Source organism: Somniosus microcephalus, unplaced genomic scaffold (assembly GCF_052327205.1).
Source record: "Somniosus microcephalus isolate GS21.2 unplaced genomic scaffold, FLI_Smic_1.0 unresolved_chr4, whole genome shotgun sequence".
Taxonomy (NCBI): domain Eukaryota; kingdom Metazoa; phylum Chordata; class Chondrichthyes; order Squaliformes; family Somniosidae; genus Somniosus; species Somniosus microcephalus.
The window spans coordinates 40848115-40869153 of NW_028225182.1; the positions used below are offsets into that span (position 1 = coordinate 40848115).

Sequence of the window (21039 nt, forward strand, 5' to 3'; positions counted from 1 at the left end):
TACCCCTTTAAGGGCTCTGACACTGTTGTGCTGTGCACTGATCCCTTTAAGGGCTCTGACACTGTTGTGATGTGCGCTGGCCCCTTTAAGAGCTCTGACACTTGTGCTGCGCGCCTACCCCTTTAAGAGCTCTGACACGGTTGTGCTGCGCGCCTACTCCTTTAAGGGCTCTGACACGGTTGTGCTGCGCGCCTACCTCTTTAAGGGCGCTGACACTGTTGTACTGCGCGCCGGCCTCACCCTTTAAGGGCTCTGACACTGTTGTGCTGCACTCCTACCCCTTTAAGGGCTCTGACGTTGTGCTGCGTGCCTACCCCTTTAAGATCTCTGACACTGTCGTGCTGCGCGCGCTTGCCTGCCCCTTTAAGAGCTGTGACACTGTCGTGCTGCGCGCCCGGCCTGCCCCTTTAAGAGCCCTGGCTGGCTGCGGTGCGCTTGTTCCTTTAAGGGCTCCCTGGGCTGGCCGGCTCGGCTCTGCTGCGATCCCGGCTTTCCAGGGCTGGAATTCAGCGGAAATCCGACCCCTCGGCGCCGGATACAGTCCTATGCTTCCTTGCAAGAGCACCAGACTGTCAAGCTATTTATATATTTAAACAGAATTGCAGGAGCAGAAAAAAATATATAGAGGCAAGCAAGCAGACACACCAACAGCCCAGGAGAAGCGTCTCCAGCCCGCCCTGCAGATGAATCAGGTTGGTGCAGAAGAAACCTTAGTGCCAGACATTTCCTGATCTGTGTGTGTGTACAATTTTTCTCCTTGCTGTTTCCCAACTGAGGGGTGCTTTCCTCCTCCTCCTCCTCTTCCTCCTCCCAGCCCCTGGAACACCCTTGGGCTGCTGCGGAGAAGACCCCAACACTCATCCAGACATTTTGAACAACAGCAAAAATACAGTGACAGCCCTGCCCCAGGGGCTGCATGTCAAAGTAAGTACAGATGCAGAGCAGGAACAGGCCACAGCAATCTGGCCACCTCTTTAAAAAAAAACATTTGTGTACTTTCTGTTATTGGCCTGGCTAGGAGGAGGAGGAGGGGTAGGTGGGGGAAAAAGCCTTAAGAATGCAGCAATTTTTCATCTGAATTTTAAATAAAAAGATTGCCTGCTCTTTCAGATCGGCTAGCTTAAAAGATCTGGGATTGTATTCATAACCCAGTCAGGCCTAAATGTTCTAAACATTTTTGCTTTCTCTCTCTCGAAGAGCAGGGGAGGAGTTCTCCCCCCACCGCCCCTGGGGCCAATATTTATCCCTCAATCCACATGCCAAAAACAGATGATCCGCGTCACGATCACATTTGCTGTTTGTGGGAGCTTGCTGTGTGCAAATTGGCTGCCGCGTTTCCCACATTAGAACAGCGACGAAAGTACTTAATTGGCTGTAAAGCGCTTTGCGACGTCCAGTGGTTGTGAAAGGCGCTATATAAATGCAAGTCTTTTTTTTCTCCTCCCCACCCCCCCCCCCAAATCAACCATCTCCACTTAAGAAAAAATAGTAATTATACAACAGTGGAAAAAGATACTTTCACATTCCTGTCAGCATGTTGTCATTTTAAACTTTTGATTATAGATGCGGTGGATTTTTGTATTTAATTTTCTTTTTGTCGGCGTCTCTTGTTATAAGGTACAGTGTGTGTTTTCCACAGTCAGTGTGCGCTTGTTATTGTACAACAGCGGGTGACTCCTTTTCCCCTCTCCAGTGTGTAGGTTGAACGGGAGCCGCCGAAGGTGATCAGATTTACGCATCATAAATGTGTTGGCCACACTGCGCGTTGTGAGCACGGTGTCCCGAGAAATCAATGTTTATTATATATATTTTATTTTTTAAACGTGATTTGTAGCTTTACTAGCCTTATTTCTGTCGCTGTACATTAGTAACCATTTTCTGTTGAGATGGGGGAATCCTTGTGTGGCGATATTCACAGATTCTCCCCCACTTATTTCCCCCCTCCAACAGATAAGTTTGGACAACTGTTGTTTTAGTGTGCGGAAGTGACTCTGACATTCAAATCCAGGAGGGGAGAAGAGGGTGGAAAATCAATAACTGACCATTTTTGTTCGGAAAGGACCCTGCTAATGTGTGTTAGCCGTGGCTCAGTGGGTAGCACCTTCGCCCCCTGAGTCAGAAGGTTGTGGGTACGAGTCCCACTCCAGGGACTTAAGCACATAAATCTAGGCCGACACTCTCCAGTGCCAGTGCCGAGGGAGCGCTGCGCTGTCGGAGGTGCCGTCCTTCGAATGAGACGGTAAACCGAGGCCCCCCCGTCTGCTCTCTCAGGTGGACGTAAAAGATCCCACGGCCACTATTTCGAAGAAGAGCAGGGGAGGAGCCCTCCCCGGTGTCCCGGCCAATATTTATCCCTCAATTAGCATCACTAAAAAGAACAACAGATTATCTAATCGTTATCACTTTGCTGTTTGTGGGAGCTTGCTGTGCGCAAATTGGCTGCCGCGTTTCCCACATTACAACAGTGACTCCACTTCAAAAGTACTTGATCGGTTGTAAAGCGCTTTGAGACGTCCGGCGGTCGTGAAAGGCGCTATAGAAATGCAAATCTCTTTTTTTTTTCTTTCTGTCCCCTAACTGCTTGTTTCTTGGCTAGCTATTTGGTAATACCCTACATCCTCCTCTGTATTGAAAACACGTGAATCATCAGTTCTGTTTTTTGTACATATTTGTGAAGTAACACTCCAGCGCTGGCAGGAATGCTTAATCTTTTTGGGAAAAGGCGCATTCCCACAAGTGCCCGAGGTGCACGTGGCCATTACACTCATGGTATAGCGACGTTGTCGCTCGATTTATTTATCCCCCCCCCACCGGTGAAGTGTAACGGTGGGGGGGGTTGTGCAAAATGTTTTGTAATATGTTTGTTGGAACTGTGAGAATGGCACAGTTAGATTTTATTTTTCCCACCTCCCTCTAACTTTGGGTTGTGTCTGGAGAGAGCACAGAATTTTACAGCGCAGAACGGAGGCCATTAAGAGCTATCCAATTGGTCCCACGATCCTGCTCGATCCCCCCCCCCCCCAATTTTTTTTTGGGTTGCGCGGCTTAGAGGGAACATTGCCCATAGCCTTGCAAATGTTTCTTTTCCCCCCCCCCTCCCCCCTCCAAGTATATATTCAGCTCCCTTTTGAACGTTACTATTGAATCTGCTTCCACCGCCCTTTCAGGCAGCGCATTCCAGATCACAACAACTCGCTGCAATATATCCCCTCTGGTTCTTTTGCCAATTATAGGAAACTTTGTTATATCCGGCACCGACGGGACCGAGCTGTTGCCGTCCCATCAAAACTGCTGGACATACCAGCGTTAACGTTGGAAGCATACGGAGGTTTTCATCTCCGTATCTGACAACAAACACTGTTGCTTAGCTTCAAACAGTCGGCCCGTACCTTGGAAGTGTCTCTGTAGCTTAACAACAGCTTCAGAGAGACTTTCCAGAGCTTGACTGTTGGGGGAAAAAAAAGCTAACAAAACGGCTCCTGATTTCTGCCGGTAGAGCGAGGTTTCCGGACATACAACCTCCGGATAAACCAAAGTCTCCTGTATCTTAAATCTGTGTCCTCTGGTTACCGACCCTCCTGCCAGTGGAAACCGTTTCTCCTTATTTACTCTATCAAAACCTCTCACAATTTTGAACGCCTCTATTAAATCTCCCCTTAACCTTCCCTGCTCCAAGGACAACAACCCCAGCTTCTCCAGCCCTCCGCTCTTTCCCCAATAGCCCACAGAAATTTTTCCTATTCAAGTATATACCCCATTCCCTTTTTTTAATTAAATTTGAAATGATTGTTACACACCAAAATATGTTAGCACACATTTAAAACCCAGTTGCTATCATTGCATTGCATAAGCCTAGTGACCTAATCCTTTACCCTCGCACTATATTTAGGGTTGTAAATAAAGATAGATACTGGACATATTGGAGTAGATTTTCGTCTTCACTCCTGGGTAGTAATCTGACTGAGTGGATTGTGCGCCTGTTATAGAACCCACCTGAATTTCATTCCACCGATTTCAATGAAAATCTACCCCTCAAGGCCTTGGAGGGGGTGCGGAGGTGATTTATTAGAATGATGATACCAGGGAGGAGGGATTTCAGTTATGTGGAGAGACTGGAGAAGCTGGGATTGTTCTACTTTTAGAGCAGAGAAGGTTAAGGGGAGATTTAATAGAGGCGTTCCAAATTATGAGGGATTTTGATGGAGTAAATGAGGAGAAATTGGCAGGAGGGTCGATAACCAGAGGACACAGATTTAAGATCATTGGCAAAAGAACCAGAGGGGAAAGTGAGATTTTTTTTTTTAACGCAGCGAGTTGTTGTGATCTGGAATGCGCTGCCTGAAAGGGCGGTGGAAGCAGATTCAATAGTAACTATGAAAAGGGAATTGGATAAATACTTGAAAAGGAAAAAAAAATTGCAGGGCTGTGGGGAACGAGCAGGGGTAAGTGGGACTAATTGGAGAGCTCGTTCAAAGAGCCGGCACAGGCACAATGGGCCGAATGGCCTCCTTCTGTGCTGTGTGATTCTATGATAGGGTATTGCACCAGTTTGACGTGTCACATCCCACGCCAACCCTTCTTGTGGTCTCTCTGAGCAAGCTGGCCCATTTAGTGTCAAATGTACAGGAAGCTTTGCGCTCAGGAGCTGTATTAGAAACATAGTAAAATAGGAGGAGTCGGCCATTCGGCCCTTCGAGCCTGCGCCGCCATTCAATATGATCATGGCTGATCCTCTATCTCAATACCATATTCCCGCTCTCTCCCCATACCCCTTGATGCCTTTTGTGTCTAGAAATCTATCTATCTCCTTCTTAAATATATTCAGTGACTTGGCCTCCACAGCCTTCTGTGGTAGAGAATTCCACAGGTTCACCACCCTCTGAGTGAAGAAATTTCTCCTCATCTCAGTCCTAAATGTCCCACCCCGTATCCTGAGACTGTGACCCCTCGTTCTAGACCCCCCAGCCAGGGGAAACATCCTCCCTGCATCCAATCTGTCTAGCCCTGTCAGAATTTTATACGTTTCAATCAGATCCCCTCTCATTCTTCTAAACTCTAGCGAATACAGGCCTAGTCGACCCAATCTCTCCTCATACGACAGTCCTGCCGTCCCAGGAATCAGTCTGGTGAACCTTCGCTGCACTCCCTCTATGGCAAGTATATCCTTTCTTAGGTAAGGAGACCAAAACTGCGCACAGTACTCCAGGTGTGGTCTCACCAAGGCCCTGTATAACTGTAATAAGACATCCTTGCTCCTGTACTCAAATCCTCTTGCAATGAAGGCCAACATACCGTTTGCCTTCCTAACTGCTTGCTGCACCTGCATGTTTGCTTTCAGTGACTGGTGTACAAGGACACCCAGGTCCCTCTGTACATCAACATTTCCCAATCTATCACCATTTAAATAATACTCTTACCTTTCTGTTTTTCCTACCGAAGTGGATAACTTCACATTTATCCACGTTATACTGCATCTGCCAAGTATTGACACGACCCAAACTCATTCCATGTAGGACTCTTGCAAATCAGCTAGTTTTGAACTCGGATCACAGGTGAAAGGACATGATGCTGATCCATAGAAACATAGAAGATAGGAGCAGGAGTAGGCCATTCGGCCCCTCGAGCCTGCTCCGTCATTCAATGAGATCATGGCTGATCATCCAAATTCAGTACCCTGTCCCTGCCTTCTCCCCATATCCCTTGATCCCTTTAGCCTTAAGAAATATATCCAACTCTTTCTTGAATATATTTAATGAATTGGCCTCTACTGCCTTCTGTGGTAGAGAATTCCACAGGTTCACCACTCTCTGGGTGAAGAAATTCCTCCTCATCTCTGTCCTAAATGGCTTACCCCTTATCCTTAGACTGTGACCCCTGGTTCTGGACACCCCAACCATCGGGAACATCCTGCATCTAGTCTGTCTAGTCCTGTTAGAATTTTATAAGTTTCAATGAGATCCCCTCTCATTCTTCTAAACTCGAGCGAATACAAGCCCAATCGACCCAATCTCCCTCCATACGTCATTCCTGCCATCCCAGGTATCAGCCTGGTGAATCTTCGCTGCACTCCCTCCATGGCAAGAACATCCTTCCTCAGATAAGGTGAGCAAAACTGCACACAATACTCAAGGTGCGGTCTCACCAAGGCCCTGTACAACTGCAGCAAGACATCCTTGTTCCTGTACTCGAACCCTCTCGCTACGAAGGCCAACATACCATTTGCCTTCTTAGCCGCCTGCTGCACCTGCATGCTTACCTTCAGCGACTGGTGCACAAGGACACCTAGGTCTTGTTGCACTTCCCCTTCTCCCAATCTATTGCCATTCAGATAATAATCTGCCTTCCTGTTTTTGACACCTTGTTGATCCGCGCCTTTGTTACCTCCAGACTTGAGCTCATCCAAAACTCCGCTGCCCCGTGTCCTAACTCGCACCAGGTCCCGTTCACCCATCACCCCGTGCTCACTGCCCCGTGTCCTAACTCGCACCGAGTCCTGTTCACCCATCACCCCCTGTGCTCACTGCCCAGTGTCCTAACTCGCACCGAGTCCCGTTCACCAATCACCCCCTGTGCTCACTGCCCCGTGTCCTAACTCGCACCAAGTCCCGTTCACCCATCGCCCCCCTGTGCTCGCTGCCCCGTGTCCTAACTCACATCCAGTCCCGTTCACCCATCACCCCCCTGTGCTCGCTGCCCCGTGTCCTAACTCGCACCAAGTCCCGTTCACCCATCACTCCCTGTGCTCGCTGCCCCGTGTACTAACTCACATCCAGTCCCGTTCACCCATCACCCCCCTGTGCTCACTGCCCCTGTGTGCTAACTCGCACCGAGTCCCGTTCACCCATCACCCCCTGTGCTCACTGCCCCGTATCCTAACTCACACCCAGTCCCGTTCACCCATCACCCCCTGTGCTCACTGCCCCGTGTCCTAACTCGCACCCAGTCCCGTTCACCCATCACCCCCTGTGCTCACTGCCCCGTGTCCTAACTCGCACCCAGTCCCGTTCACCCATCACCCCCTGTGCTCACTGCCCCGTGTCCTAACTCGCACCAAGTCCCGTTCACCCATCACCCCCCTGTGCTCACTGCCCCGTGTCCTAACTCACACCCTGTCTCGTTCACCCATCACCCCCTGTGCTCACTGCCCCGTGTCCTAACTCGCACCGAGTCCCGTTCACCCATCACCCCCCTGTGCTCGCTGCCCCGTGTCCTAACTCGCACCGAGTCCCGTTCACCCATCACCCCCCTGTGCTCGCTGCCCCGTGTCCTAACTCGCACCGAGTCCCGTTCACCCATCACCCCCTGTGCTCGCTGCCCCGTGTCCTAACTCGCACCGAGTCCCGTTCACCCATCACCCCCTGTGCTCGCTGCCCCGTGTCCTAACTCGCACTGAGTCCCGTTCACCCACCACCCCCTGTGCTTGCTGCCCCGTGTCCTAACTCGCACTGAGTCCCGTTCACCCATCACCCCCTGTGCTCACTGACCCGTGTCCTAACTCGCACTGAGTCCCGTTCACCCATCACCCCCTGTGCTCGCTGCCCCGTGTCCTAACTCGCACTGAGTCCCGTTCACCCATCACCCCCTGTGCTCACTGACCCGTGTCCTAACTCGCACCGAGTCCCGTTCACCCATCACCCCCCTGTGCTCACTGCCCCGTGTCCTAACTCGCACCGAGTCCCATTCACCCATCACCCCCCTGTGCTCGCTGCCCCGTGTCCTAACTCGCACCCACTCCTGTTCACCCATCACCCCCCCGTGCTCGCTGCCCCGTGTCCTAACTCGCACCCACTCCCGTTCACCCATCACCCCCCGTGCTCGCTGCCCCGTGTCCTAACTCGCACCGAGTCCCGTTCACCCATCACCCCCCGTGCTCGCTGCCCCGTGTCCTAACTCGCACCGAGTCCCGTTCACCCATCACCCCCTGTGCTCACTGCCCCGTGTCATAACTCGCACCGAGTCCCGTTCACCCATCACCCCCCCGTGCTCACTGCCCCCTGTCCTAACTCGCACCGAGTCCCGTTCACCGATCACCCCCTGTGCTCACTGCCCCGTGTCCTAACTCGCACCAAGTCCTGTTCACCCATCACCCCCTGTGCTCGCTGCCCCGTGTCCTAACTCGCACCAAGTCCCGTTCACCCATCACCCCCTGTGCTCGCTGCCCCGTGTCCTAACTCGCACCGAGTCCCGTTCACCCATCACCCCCTGTGCTCACTGCCCCGTGTCCTAACTTGCACCGAGTCCCGTTCATCCATCACCCCCTGTGCTCACTGCCCCGTGTCCTAACTCACACCCTGTCCCGTTCACCCATCGCCCCCTGTGCTCACTGCCCTGTGTCCTAACTCGCACCAAGTCCCGTTCACCCATCACCCCCCTGTGCTCACTGCCCCGCGTCCTAACTCCCACCCAGTCCCGTTCACCCATCACCCCCTGTGCTCACTGCCCCGTGTCCTAACTCGCACCGAGTCCCATTCACCCATCACCCCCTGTGCTCGCTGACCTACATTGGCTCCCGGTCCGGCAACGCCTCGATTAAAAAAAATTCTCATCCTTGCTTTGAAATCCCTCCATGGCCTCCTCGCCCCTCCCTATCTCTGTAACCCCCTACAACCCCCCGAGATCTCTGCGCTCCTCCAATTCTAGCCTCTTGAGCATCCCTTATTTTCGCCCCACCATTGGCGGCCGTGGCTTCAGCTGCCTGGGCCCTAAGCTCTGGAATTCCCTCCCTAAACTGTTCCGCCTCTCCACCTCTCCTCCTTTTTAAGATGCTCCTTAAAATCTAACTCTTTTTGGTCGCCTGTCCTAATATCTCCTTATATGGAAACAGGATGGACACATGGGATTAGGACTGAAAAGAAATCATAGTTGATGACCTTTTCGCTTGTCCTCATGTGGCTCAGTGGGCAGCGCCCTCGCCTCTGAGTCAGAAGGTTGTGGGTTCAGAGTCCCACCCCAGAGACTTGGCACTCCAGTGCAGTATCGAGGGAGCGCTGCTCTGTCGGAGGTGCCGCCTTTCGGATGAGACGTTAAGCCGAGTCCCCGTCTGCCCTCTCGGGAGGACGTAAAAGACCCCACGGCCACGATTTTGAAGAAGAGCAGGGGGAGTTCTCTCCGGTGTCCTGAGCCATCATTCAACCCTCAGCCAACGTCACTTTGAAAAATCACAGATTATCTGGTCATTTATCTCATTGCTGATTGTGGGACCTTGCTGTGCGCAAATTGGCTGCAGAGTTAGAACAGCGACTACAGTTCAAAAAGTACTTCAGGCTCTTTGGGATGTCCTGAGCTCATGGAAGGCCATCAATATAAGATATAGTCACCAAGAAATCAAATAGGGAATTGAGGAGCAACCTCTTTCCCCAGAGAGTGGGGAGAATGTGGAACTCGCTACCACAGGGACTGGTTGAGGTGAATAGTATAGATGCATTTAAGGGGAGGTAAGATAAGCACATGAGGGAGAAAGGAATACAAGAAAAAAAGAAAGATTTGCATTTATATAGCACCTTTCACGACCACCGGACGTCCCAAAGCGCTTTACAGTCAATGAAGTACTTTTGAAAAGGAGTCGCTGTTGTAATGTAGAAAACGCGGCAGCCAATTTGCTCACAGCAAGCTCCCACCAATAGCAATGTGATAATGACCAGATCGTCTGTTTTTTTGTTGTGTTGGTTGAGGGATAAATATTGCCCTCAGGACACCGGGGAGAACTCCCCCCTGCTCTTCTTTGAAATAGTGGCTGTGGGATCTTTTACATCCACCTGAGAGAGCAGACGGGGCCTCGGTTTAATGGCTCATCCGAAAGACGGCACCTCCGACAGTGCGGCACTCCACTGGAGTGTCAGCCTAGCTTTATGTGCTCAAGTCCCTGGAGTGGGACTCGAACCCACAACCTTCTGACTCCGAGGCGAGGGTGCTACCCGCTGAGCCACAGCTGACACTAGAGGCTGATGGATTTAGATGAGGAAAGACGGGAGGAGGCTCGAGTGGAGCATAAACGCCGGCGTGGACTAGTTGGGCCGAATGGCCTGTTTCTGTGCCGTACATCCTATGTAATGTAATCCTTTCTTTATGTTTATGGATTACCCCCCAAAAAACCTGAAGCCCCTGTCCTCTCGCTCTTTCGTGACTCGACAGCTAATTCTGCCGCCGTCAGCACAGAGAAGCAGATGGCGCTTTCACGGAGAACAAAGTAGGAGTTATCTTCACCTCGAGGAGCTGCTGGATCAGTGCAAAATGTGTTTCTCCACTTTTTTTAGCATGTTAAAAGTAAACTGCACCGATCTGGCGGCTGGCGCTTATGTTGCGTGCGCATTCCTGGCCGGCGGAGCGTCGCTGCGGTGCAGTCTGCCGCACCTCACGATGCGGTGCGCCACTGGGAAAGCAGGTCTGCCTCTGCGACTGTCGGTTTCCCCCCGCCCCCCCGCACACTCTTCCGCCTCGACAAGTCATTCTCGGCCATCGTTCGGCGAGGACTGACTGCCAAGTGTGGTGTACTGCCATTTACCACCTTCACCGCAGGAAAAGATGGGGAAACCCGTCCTGGAGTCACTGTGCCTGCTCTTCGGCTCACCCTGGCAACCAGTTGCGGGGGGGTCATTGGTAGAGGCCTAGCAGCAAGTTGCGTGGTGTGCGACGGCACCTCCCAAACCCGTGGCCTCTGCCACCTAGAAGGACAAGGTCAGCAGGCACATGGGAACACCACCAAACATAGAAACATAGAAGATAGGAGCAGGAGTAGGCCATTCGGCCCCTCGAGCCTGCTCCGCCATTCAATGCGATCATGGCTGATCATCCAAATTCAGTACCCGGTCCCTGCTTTCTCCCAATACCCCTTGATCCCTTTAGCCTTAAGAAATATATCCAACTCCTTCTTGAATATATTTAATGAATTGATCTCTACTGCCCTCTGTGGTAGAGAATTCCACAGGTTCACCACTCTCTGGGTGAAGAAATTCCTCCTCATTTCAGTCCTAAATGGCTTACCCCTTATCCTTAGACTGTGACCCCTGGTTCTGGACTCCCCGACCATCGGGAACACCCTTCCTGCATCTAGTCTGTAAATCCATGTTGACTTTGTCCGATCCTGCCACTGTTTTCCAAGTGCTCTGCTATTACATCTTTTATAATGGACTCTAGCATTTTCCCCACTACCGATGTCTGTAATTCCCCGTTTTCTCTCTACCACCTTTTTTGAATAGTGGGGTAACATTAGCTACCCTCCAATCCATGGGTACTGTTCCAGATTCCATCGAATGTTGGAAGATGATCAGCAATGCATCTACTATTTCTAGGGCCACTTCCTTAAGTACCCTAGGATGTAGATTATCAGGCCCTGGGGATTTATTGGCCTTCAATCCTGTCAATTTCCCTACAAATACTGATTTCTTTCAGTTCCTCCCTTTCATCAGACCCTATGTTCCCCGACATCTCTGGGAGGTTATTTGTGCCCTCCTTTGTGAAGACAGAACCAAAATATGTATTTAATTGGTCAGCCATTTCTTTGTTCCCCATTATAAATTCCTCTGATTCTGACTGCAAGGGACCTACGCTTGACTTCACCAATCGTTTTCTCTTCACATATCTATAAAAGCTTTTACAGTCAGTTTTTATGTTCCCTGAAAGCTTACTCTCATATTCTATTTTCCCCTTCTTAATTAATCCCTTTGTCCTCCTTTGTTGAATCCTAAACTGCTCCCAATCCTCAGGTTTACTGCTTTTTCTGGCCAATTTATATGTCCTCTCCTTGGATCTTATGCTATCCCTAATTTCCCTTGTTAGCCACGGTTGAGTCACCTTTTTTGTTTTATTTTTATGCCAAACTGGGATGAACAAATTCTGTAGTTCATCCATGCGGTCTTTGAATGTTTGCCATTGCCTATCCACCGTCAACCCTTTGAGTGACATTCCCCAATCAATCCTACCCAACTCGCGCCTCATACCATCGTAGTTTCCTTTATTTAAATTCAAGACCCTAGTCTCTGAGTCAACTACTTCATTCTCCATCTTAATGAAGAATTCTATCATATTATGATTGCTCCGACCCAAGGGGCCTCGTACAACAAGAGTGCTAATTAATCATTTCTCATTACATAAGCACCAGTCTAGGATGGCCTGATCTCTGGTTGGTTCCTCGACATATTGGTCCAGGAAACCATCCCGTAAACACTCCAGGAATTCCTCCTCCACAGTATTGTTATTAATTTGGTTAGCCCAATCTATATGTAGATTAAAGTCACCCATGATGACTGCTGTGCCCTTATTGCACACTTCTCTAATTTCCCTTTTAATGCCATCCCCAACCTCCGCATTACTGTTTGGAGGTCTATATACCACTCCCACTAACGTTTTCTGCCCCATGGTATTTCTCAGTTCTACCCATACAGATTCCACATCATCAGAGTTAATATCCTTCCTTACAATTGTGTTAATCCCTTCTTTAACCAGCAATGCTACCCCACCTCCCTTTTTGCCTATCTTTCCTGAATATTGAATACCCCTGGATGTTGAGTTCCCAGCCTTGGCCACCCTGGAGCCATGTTTCCGTAATCCTAATCATATCATATTCGTTTACCTCTATTTGCGCAGCTAATTCATCCACCTTATTACGAATGCTCCTCGCATTACGACACAAAGCCTTCAGGCTTGTTTTTTTAACGCTCTTAGACCTATTAGAATTATTATTTACTGTGGCCATGTTTGATTTAAACCGTTGATTTCTCTGACTGCCACTTTTGTTTTTCTCCCTATCTTTTGCTTTTATCCTTGTTTCCCTTTCCTCTGTCTCCCTGCTCAGGTTCCCAACCCCCTGCCATTTTAGTTTAAACCCTCCCCCAGAGCACTAGCAAACATTCCCCCTAGGACATCGGTCCCGGCCCTGCCCAGGTGCAAACCGTCCGGTTTGTACTGGTCCCACCTCCCCCAGAACCGGTTCCAATGTCCCAGGAATTTGAATCCCTCCCCCTTGCACCATTCCTCTAGCCACGTAGTCATCTGAAATATCCTTCTATTTCTACTCTGACTAGCACGTGGCACTGGTAGCAATCCTGAGATTACTACCTTTGAGGTCCTATTTTTTAATTTACCTCCGAACCCCCTATATTCAGCTTTTAGGACCTCATCCCGTTTTTTACCTATATCGTTGGTACCTATATGCACCACGACAACTGGCTGTTCACCCTCCCCTTCCAAAATGTTCCACAGCCGCTCTGAGACATCCTTGACCCTTGCACCAGGGAGGCAACACACCATCCTGGAGTCTCGTTTGTGGCCGCAGAAATGCCTATCTATTCCCCTTACAATAGAATCCCCTATTACTATAGCTCTACCCCTCTTTTTCCTCCCATCCTGTGCAGCAGAACCACCCCTGGTGCCAGGAAGTTGGCTGCTGCTGCCTTCCTCTGATAAGCCATCCCCCTCAACAGTATTCAAAGTGGTATATCTGTTTGAGAGGGGGATGGCCACAGGGGACCCCTGCACCACCTGCCTGTGCCTACTACTCTGCCTGTTGGTCACCCGTTCCCTTTCTGCCTGTCCAACCTTTGCCTGCGGTGTGACCAACTGCTTAAACGTGATATCCACGACGTCCTCAGCATCGCGAATGGTCCAGTATGTATCCAATCGCAGCTCCAGCGCCGCAATACAGTCTGCCAGTAGCTGCAACTGGATACACTTCCTGCACACATGGTTGTCAGGGACACAGGAAGTGTCCCTGAGTTTCCACATAGCGCAGGAGGAGCATACCACAGGGCCGGGCTCTCCCGTCATAACTTACCCTTTAATTAATTGAAATTAAATTAAATTAAATCAAATCAATCTCACCAATTACACTACAGTTAAATGATATATTTAAGGGCCCTGGTTTACCAACAGTCCCCGCTACACCACAGAGACCTTAAAAACTATAAACCACAGAGTTAAAGTTTAAAAAGAGAGAAATACTCACCAACCAATCACTTAACTGCTTTCTGGTGACATCACACTTCGATTACCTTTTACTTCTCTCCCTCCCTCTGAGCTCGGAGGTTGGAGATTGGTAAACCTACCTGGTCCTCGCCGCTGCTTTAAATCACCACCGCTCGGCCACCTCGTCTCCCGCAGGTCCGCCGCCGCCACCTCCAAGTTCCCCTCCAAGTCACACACCATCGCGACTTGGAAGTATATCGGCCGATCCTTCACCGTCGCTGGGTCCAAATCCTGGAACTCCCTCCCTAACGGCACTGTGGGAGCACCTTCACCACACGGACTGCAGCGGTTCAAGAAGGCGGCTCACCACCACCTTCTCAAGGGCAACTAGGGATGGGCAATAAATGCCGGCCCTGCCAGTGACGCCCACATCCCAGGAACGAATTAAAATTATATGGGAACAGGATGGGCACATGGGATTAGGACCAAAATGAAATCGCAGTTAATGTCTTCATGTGCCTCACCGCCACCTTCTCAAGGGTAACGAGGGATGGGCAATAAATGCTGGCCCTGCCAGCGACGTGCACATCCCAAGAACGAATTAAAAAAAAAAATCCCATATTTTTGGTGGCGGGGGGTCGGGAGAAGGTTGTTATTTGTTTGGAAGGGAAGCAAAAAATAGATTTGAAACTAGGCCCGCCCCACGTACCCAGTTTCAAATCCATTTTATTTCTCTCGCCAGCGCAACTTGGCGTTCGAGCCCTACCAATGTCACCCTGCGACTGGCCATAGGGCGAGCAGAAGAGCAGGCATGGTGACTCCATCACTGGTTTTCCTTGCGGGGAGGGGAGCAATGGCGGTACACCTCTCTTTGCAGTCAGTGCTCGCAAAAGGCAGGCCGAGAATGACTCGTCGAGATGGAGAAAAGAGATAGTAAATTTCACGGTCTTGGGGCGTCCCAAAGCGCTTTACAGCCAATGAAGTACTTTTGAAGTGTAGTCACTGTTATAATGTAGGAAACAAGGCAGCCAATTTGCGCACAGCAAGCTCCAACAAACAGCAATGTGATAATGACCAGATAATCTGTTTTAATGATGTTGACTGAGGGATAAATATTGGCCAGGAAACCGGGGAGAACTCCCTCTGTTCTTCTTCAAAATGGGATTTTTTTTACGTCCACTTGAGAGGGCAGACAGGGCCCCTCGGTTTAACGTCTCATCCGAAAGCCGGCACCTCCGACAGCGCGGCACTCCCTCGGTACTGGCACTGGGAGTGTCGGCCTAGGTTTTTGTGCTCCAGTCTCAGGTCGTGGGTTCGAGTCCCACTCCAATCTGACTCAGAGGCGAGAGAGAGAGAGTGCCACCCACTGAGCCACGGCCGACCAGGGAGGGAAGGGAAAGGAAGACGAAAATCCCAGACACATCTCGTGGCGCACTGCGTCGGGAGTCCCGAGAGACTGCTACGCTCCTCCAACTCTGGCCTCTTGCGCGTCCCTGATTATCATTGCTCCACCATTGACGGCCGTGCCTTCAGCTGCCGAGGCCCTAAGCTCTGGAATTCCCTCCCTAAACCTCTCCGCCTCTCTCCTTTTTAAGATGCTTCTTAAAACCTAACTCTGTGACCCCTGCCCTAATATCTCCTTGTGTGGCTCGGTGTCAAATTTTGTTTGATAATCGCTCCTGTGAAGCGACTTGGGACGTTTTACTACATTAACGGCGCTATCTAAACGAATTGTTGTTGATAATGTTGATGATGACATTGATAGAGGTCGACCAGCAAGTTGTCTTGATGCGCAGCATATACTTTTGGCGGTGAGGGGTTGGGCGAAGGTTGTGATTCATCGGAAGGAGAGAAAAAATAGATTTGGAACTTGGGGGAGGGAAGGGGCCCCCCCCCTTGCACCTCAGTAAGCTGGGGACCCCCCCCCCCCCTTGTATCACAGTAAGCTGGGGGCCCCCCCACTCCACTCTCCTTCCACCCCAACCCCAGGGCAGGAATGTTCCAGGTCCGATCCCAGCTCTGAGCTAGCTAGTGGGGAGGCTGCAGGGATAAGAACATGAGAGATAGGAGCAGGAGTCGGCCATTTGGCCCTTCGAGCCTGCTCCGCCATTCAATAAGATCATGGCTGATCATCCACCGCGTCTCCACTTTCCTGCCTGATCTCCATAATAAGGCTCTACAGATGGTGGTGAAAGCTGCACAACATACTATAGGAATTAAACTACCTGCTGTGCAGGATATCTACCCCGAGAGGTGCCGGGGGAAGGCCCTGAGAATCATCAAAGACGTGAGCCACCCCAGCCACAACCTCTTCGTCCTGCTCCCGTCCGGTAAGAGATACCGAAGCATACGGTCTCGTACCAGCAGGTTTCGAAACAGCTTCTACCCCCAGGCCATAAGACTCATGAACGAATAATTCATTATTATTTATTACTGTTGTTTTATTTATTATTACTGTATTTCTATTATTTTTATTATTGCTATGCCATATTTATTCCAATGTTGGGAGGACTTGTAAAAATCAACATCTCATTGTGCAGTACACACGTCTGCTGCATATATGACAAATAAAATTGAATTGATTGAATTGAATTGAATTGAATTAAATATCTATCTCTGATGCAACAGTTGGACTTGGTGGAGGTAAAGGGCAGCGGGCGGGGTGCAAAAACGAGTTTCCGATTCGCTATCGCCCATTTTACACGATCGCCGGAGTGAGGTGAGGCGTGAAAAAGGTCCGCCAGGATTTCCCCCCTCCTGATCCCAATCTAATGGCCCCCCGACGGAAAGCATTGGGTGAGGACCAGACTGTGCTCAACCGCGTTGACGTTTTTCCCCCCATCCCCACCCTCGTGGCCAAATAGCCCGCCTCTCGAGCGTGACGTGTGACTAATGACCCAGGAACCCTAGTTGTTTTTTTTTCTTGTGTTCTCTCCTTTTTCTCTCTCCCCAGCCCTGTCTTTCCCCCACTCCCCGGCAGTGACACGGAGGGCAGTTTTGGCACTTCCCCTTCCTCCGCCTCCTCCCAGCGCCACCAACTGGATGTTCTTAACATAAAAACATAAGAAATAGGAGCAGGAATAGGCCACTTGGCCCCTCGAGCCTGCTCCGCCATTCAATAAGATCATGGCTGATCTGAACTTGGCCTCAAAGCCACTTCCCTGCCCGTTCCCCATAACCCTTCACTCCCTTATCTTGCAAAAATCTGTCTATCTCCACCTTAAATGTATTTAATGACCCAGCCTCCACGGCTCTCTGGGGCAGAGAATTCCACAGATTTACGACCCTCTGAGAGAAGAAATTCCTCCTCATCTCAGTTCTAAAAGGGCGACCCTTTATTCTAAAACTATGCCCCCGAGTTCTAGATTTCCCCACGAGGGGAAACATCCTCTCTGCATCTACCTTGTCGAGCCCCCTCAGTATCTTATGTTTCAATAAGATCCCCTCTCATTCTTCTAAATTCCAGTGTGTATAGGCCCAGCCTGCTCAACCTTTCCTCATAAGTCAACCCCCTCATCTCTGGAATTAACCGAGTGAATCGTCTCTGAACTGCCTCCAATGCAAGTATATCCTTCCTTAAGTAAGGAGACCAAAACTGTACGCAGTACTCCAGGTGTGGTCTCACCAATACCCTGTACAGTTGTAGCAGGACTTGCTGCTCAATTACACTTCTGTGGCACTGTGGAGTTTGTGCTTCACAGCTCTGCGTACACATCACCGCCCGCGACACCTCCACACTTAACTATTTGTGAAATCACCCTTTGCAGAAAAGATAAAGCTTTGTCATCTGGGGGACCACAGTGTGGCAGATGCAGTCGCTGCGCGGTGGAACAGGAAGACACAGCTTCAGCCCGCGAGAGATATTTTTCCACTTGTAGTTCTTATCTCAGTCGTGCCTCTGTGGGGAGAGGTCAAACACTCCCCGAGAAAGAGTCAGAGAAACTCCAGAGGTCTGGTCATCGTAGGGCTGGTCTTGTATGATCTTCTCCTGGCCTGAAGAGGACTAGAACCATGCCTCCAGCACATGTCCTCCCCACATCACCCGGGGAACTTTCTTAACCTCCCACAACCGTGCAACCAACTTGCCCATCTGCAAAAAGACTAGGTGAGGAAGGGAACGAGATTAGATCAGCACCAGTAAAATCATTTCTAAGAAAAGTGAGAACTCTCATTTCAGAAGCACCTTTCACGACCTCCGGACGTCCCAAAGCGCTTCACTGCTGATGAAGTATTTTTTTTGAAAGATAATCAATTAGCGACAGCCAGTTTAACCACAAACGGCAGTGTGATAATCTGTTGATTGAGGGATAGATATTGGCCCAGGACACCGGGGAGAACTCTTTCCCCCCCCCCCACCCCGCCTCCCCTCCCCCCCGCTCTTCTTCGAAATAGCGCCCGAGTGATCATTTACATCCACCCGAGAGGGCAGACAGGGCGTCGGTCTGACGTCTCGTGAAAGACGGCACCGCTGACAGAGTGGCACTCCCTCAGTACTGGCACTGGGTTTTGTGCTCCAGTCCCTTTCAAGTACACCAGGATGGCCCCAGGAGGGCTGAGGTAGTTGGTAAGGGTATAAAGGCCCCCCGCCCCAATACCTTTCCTGAAGGTGTCATGGGTTGTATAACTTCTGGTGGTAGTTAAGTACAATAACAGCTTTATATAGCACCTGTAACGTATTAAAATGTCCCAAGCACTGTTCCCCATAAGCCGCGCAGCTCTCTGCTGGTCCCGCGCAGCCTGGGCGACTGGCTTTTTCAATGTTCAAGTTCTGTGAATGGGCCAGGCAGCCCCTTAAAGGGGCCACACACCCTTAATTTTTTTTAATTTTTTTTATGGGGAACATTGGTCCCAAGGCGCGTCACAGGAGCGTTCTCAAACGTATATTGACACCGAGGTACATGAGGAGATACTGGGACAGGTGACCAAAAGCTTGGTCAAAGAGGTAGGTTTTAAGGAGCGTCTTAAAGGAGCCGAGGGAGGTAGGGAGGCTTCGGGCCTAGACGGCTGAAGGCACGGCCTTCTAGTCTCAGTATCAATAGAGTAGTGTTCCCCTTGGTATAATAGTGGTGCACGCTTCAGGAGCAGGACTCTAGGGGTGGACTTTTACTCCCAGCAGGAAGCCGCGCTGGCCAACTTTAATCCCGCACACTCTGCGGCATTTTTAACCGTCGGGCCGTCCCGCTTCCTGCCTGGAACGGCGGCCGGCCCGCAGGTAAGGTGGGGGGAAAGGGGGTTTCCGGGAGGGTCTCGCGAGAGGGGTGGGGGGTTGAAGACGAGTCTGGGGCAGGGAAGACGGAAACTTTCCCTGTGGGGCCTGGAGGAGCACACCTACTCCTGCTCCCACTCCAGAGACATGAGCACCAAAAAAACCTTCACGTCCTTCCTAAAGCGTGGTGACCAGAACTGGACGCAATTCTCCAGTTGTGGCCTAACCAGCGCTTTATAAAGGTTCAGCATAACTTCCCTGCTTTTGTACTCAATACCTCTATTTATGAAGCCCAAGATCCCACGAGGGCTAAATTAATGGGCGCAAATCAACTGGTGCCTGGGCTCAGCGCTGCTAACGCCCCCCGCGAAATTCAGCGGGAGGTAACCGTTAGCGCCGCCGGTGATGACTTCATCGGCGTGCGCAGCGCCCCGCTCGCACCCTGGATGTAATATTAAGTGGTGCCCCCCGACTTACTGCCAGATGCTATGTCTGTCAGGGAGGGGCGGGGCCTACCAGCGGCTGGGGCGGTGCTAGTTAAAGGGGAGGTGGCGGGCGGTCATTTTTGTTGCTGGCCGCCTGCCAGCACCTGCCCCCGTGAAGCCCCCCCCAGCGGGGTGCTGGCTGCTCGCCGTGAGGAGTGCCGGGCTCGTTTGCTGGCACTCCCGATCCCTGGTGGCCCAGCTGGGCGCCGAGACACGCTGCACCAGGCCCCTCCCCTTTAATAAGGGGAGGAAGGCCCGCAGTACTGTGGCGCAACGTGCCGCTGCGGCGCGATATTGGCTCGCAGCGCCAGAAGAGGGATGCGGGGCGCTTCCAGTAGTGCCCCTCCTCCTTCTCGGGGCGCTACCTGGGAAAATTGGGGTGCTACCCAATTTTTACCCCCATATGCTTTGCTAACTACTCTCTCACTATGTCCTGCCACTTTCAAAGATCTATGCACATGAGCCCCCAGGCCCCTCTGTCCCTGCACACTCTTTAGAACTGTGCCATTAAGTGTATATTGCGCCTCTCTATCCCTTCTGCCAAAATGCATCGCCTCACACTTCTCTGTATTAAATTCCATCTGCCAATTGTCTGCCGATTCTGCGAGCCTATCTATGCCCTGTTGCAGTATCCGCCTGAAAATTGGAAGTGGACGGAACGAGTCTTGGCCCTGCTGCAAGTAATATTACACCAATCAGCATAATTAGACCACAGACTGACTGAATATATCAATCTCGGCTCCTGCAAGTGTGAAGTGCATCAGAATGCAAAAGAAAGACTTGCATTTCTGTAGCGCCTTTCACAACCTCAGGACGTCCCAAAGCGCTTTACAGCCAATGAAGTACTTTTTGAAGTGTAGCCACTGTTGTAATGTTGGAAACGCGGCAGCCAATTTGCGCACGGCAAGCTCCCACAAACAGCAATGTGATAATGACCTGTTTTAGTGATGTTGGTTGAGGGATAAATATTGGCCCCAGGACACCGGGGAGAACATCTCCCCCTGCTCTTCTTCGAAATAGTGCCACGGGATCTTTTACGTCCACCTGAGAGAGCAGACGGGGGGCCTCGGTTTAACGTCTCATCCGAAAGACGGCACCTCCGACAGTGCGGCACTCCCTCAGTACTGGCACTGGGAGTGTTAAGTCTCTGGAGTGAAATCCGAGGCGTAAGTGCTGTCCTGGATTATGCGCTCCGAGAGTGAGACTTGAATTTCTTGTAAATGTGCCCTGTGGCACTGACCGTCCCTACCTTGGCTGATCGAATAGAGAAAATGACCTGGACACACGATTCCAACACTTAAGGGAGCAGCTGTAGTGACCCAATGCAAAAATAGTCAAACCACAAGTTTTAAAAGAAAAAAAATAAGTAAATGAGGTGCATCTTTTTTCTCACAAAGTTGTGGAATGTGTCACCAGGGAAGGCCATTGAAGTGGACCCCATCAATGGGA

The 21039-nt window shown here is 50.7% G+C and overlaps 1 protein-coding gene across 1 annotated transcript in view; it reads left to right on the plus strand.

Annotated features, from left to right (window-relative positions):
* The first annotated feature begins 460 nt into the window (after positions 1-460).
* The window catches only part of LOC147090607 (phosphatidylinositol 4,5-bisphosphate 3-kinase catalytic subunit alpha isoform), a 154338-nt gene continuing 133759 nt past the window's right edge, over positions 461-21039 (plus strand). The window contains exon 1 of the mRNA XM_085977379.1: positions 461-692. The gene's annotated coding sequence lies outside the window, so the exon portion shown is untranslated. The remainder of the gene's footprint in view (positions 693-21039) is intronic.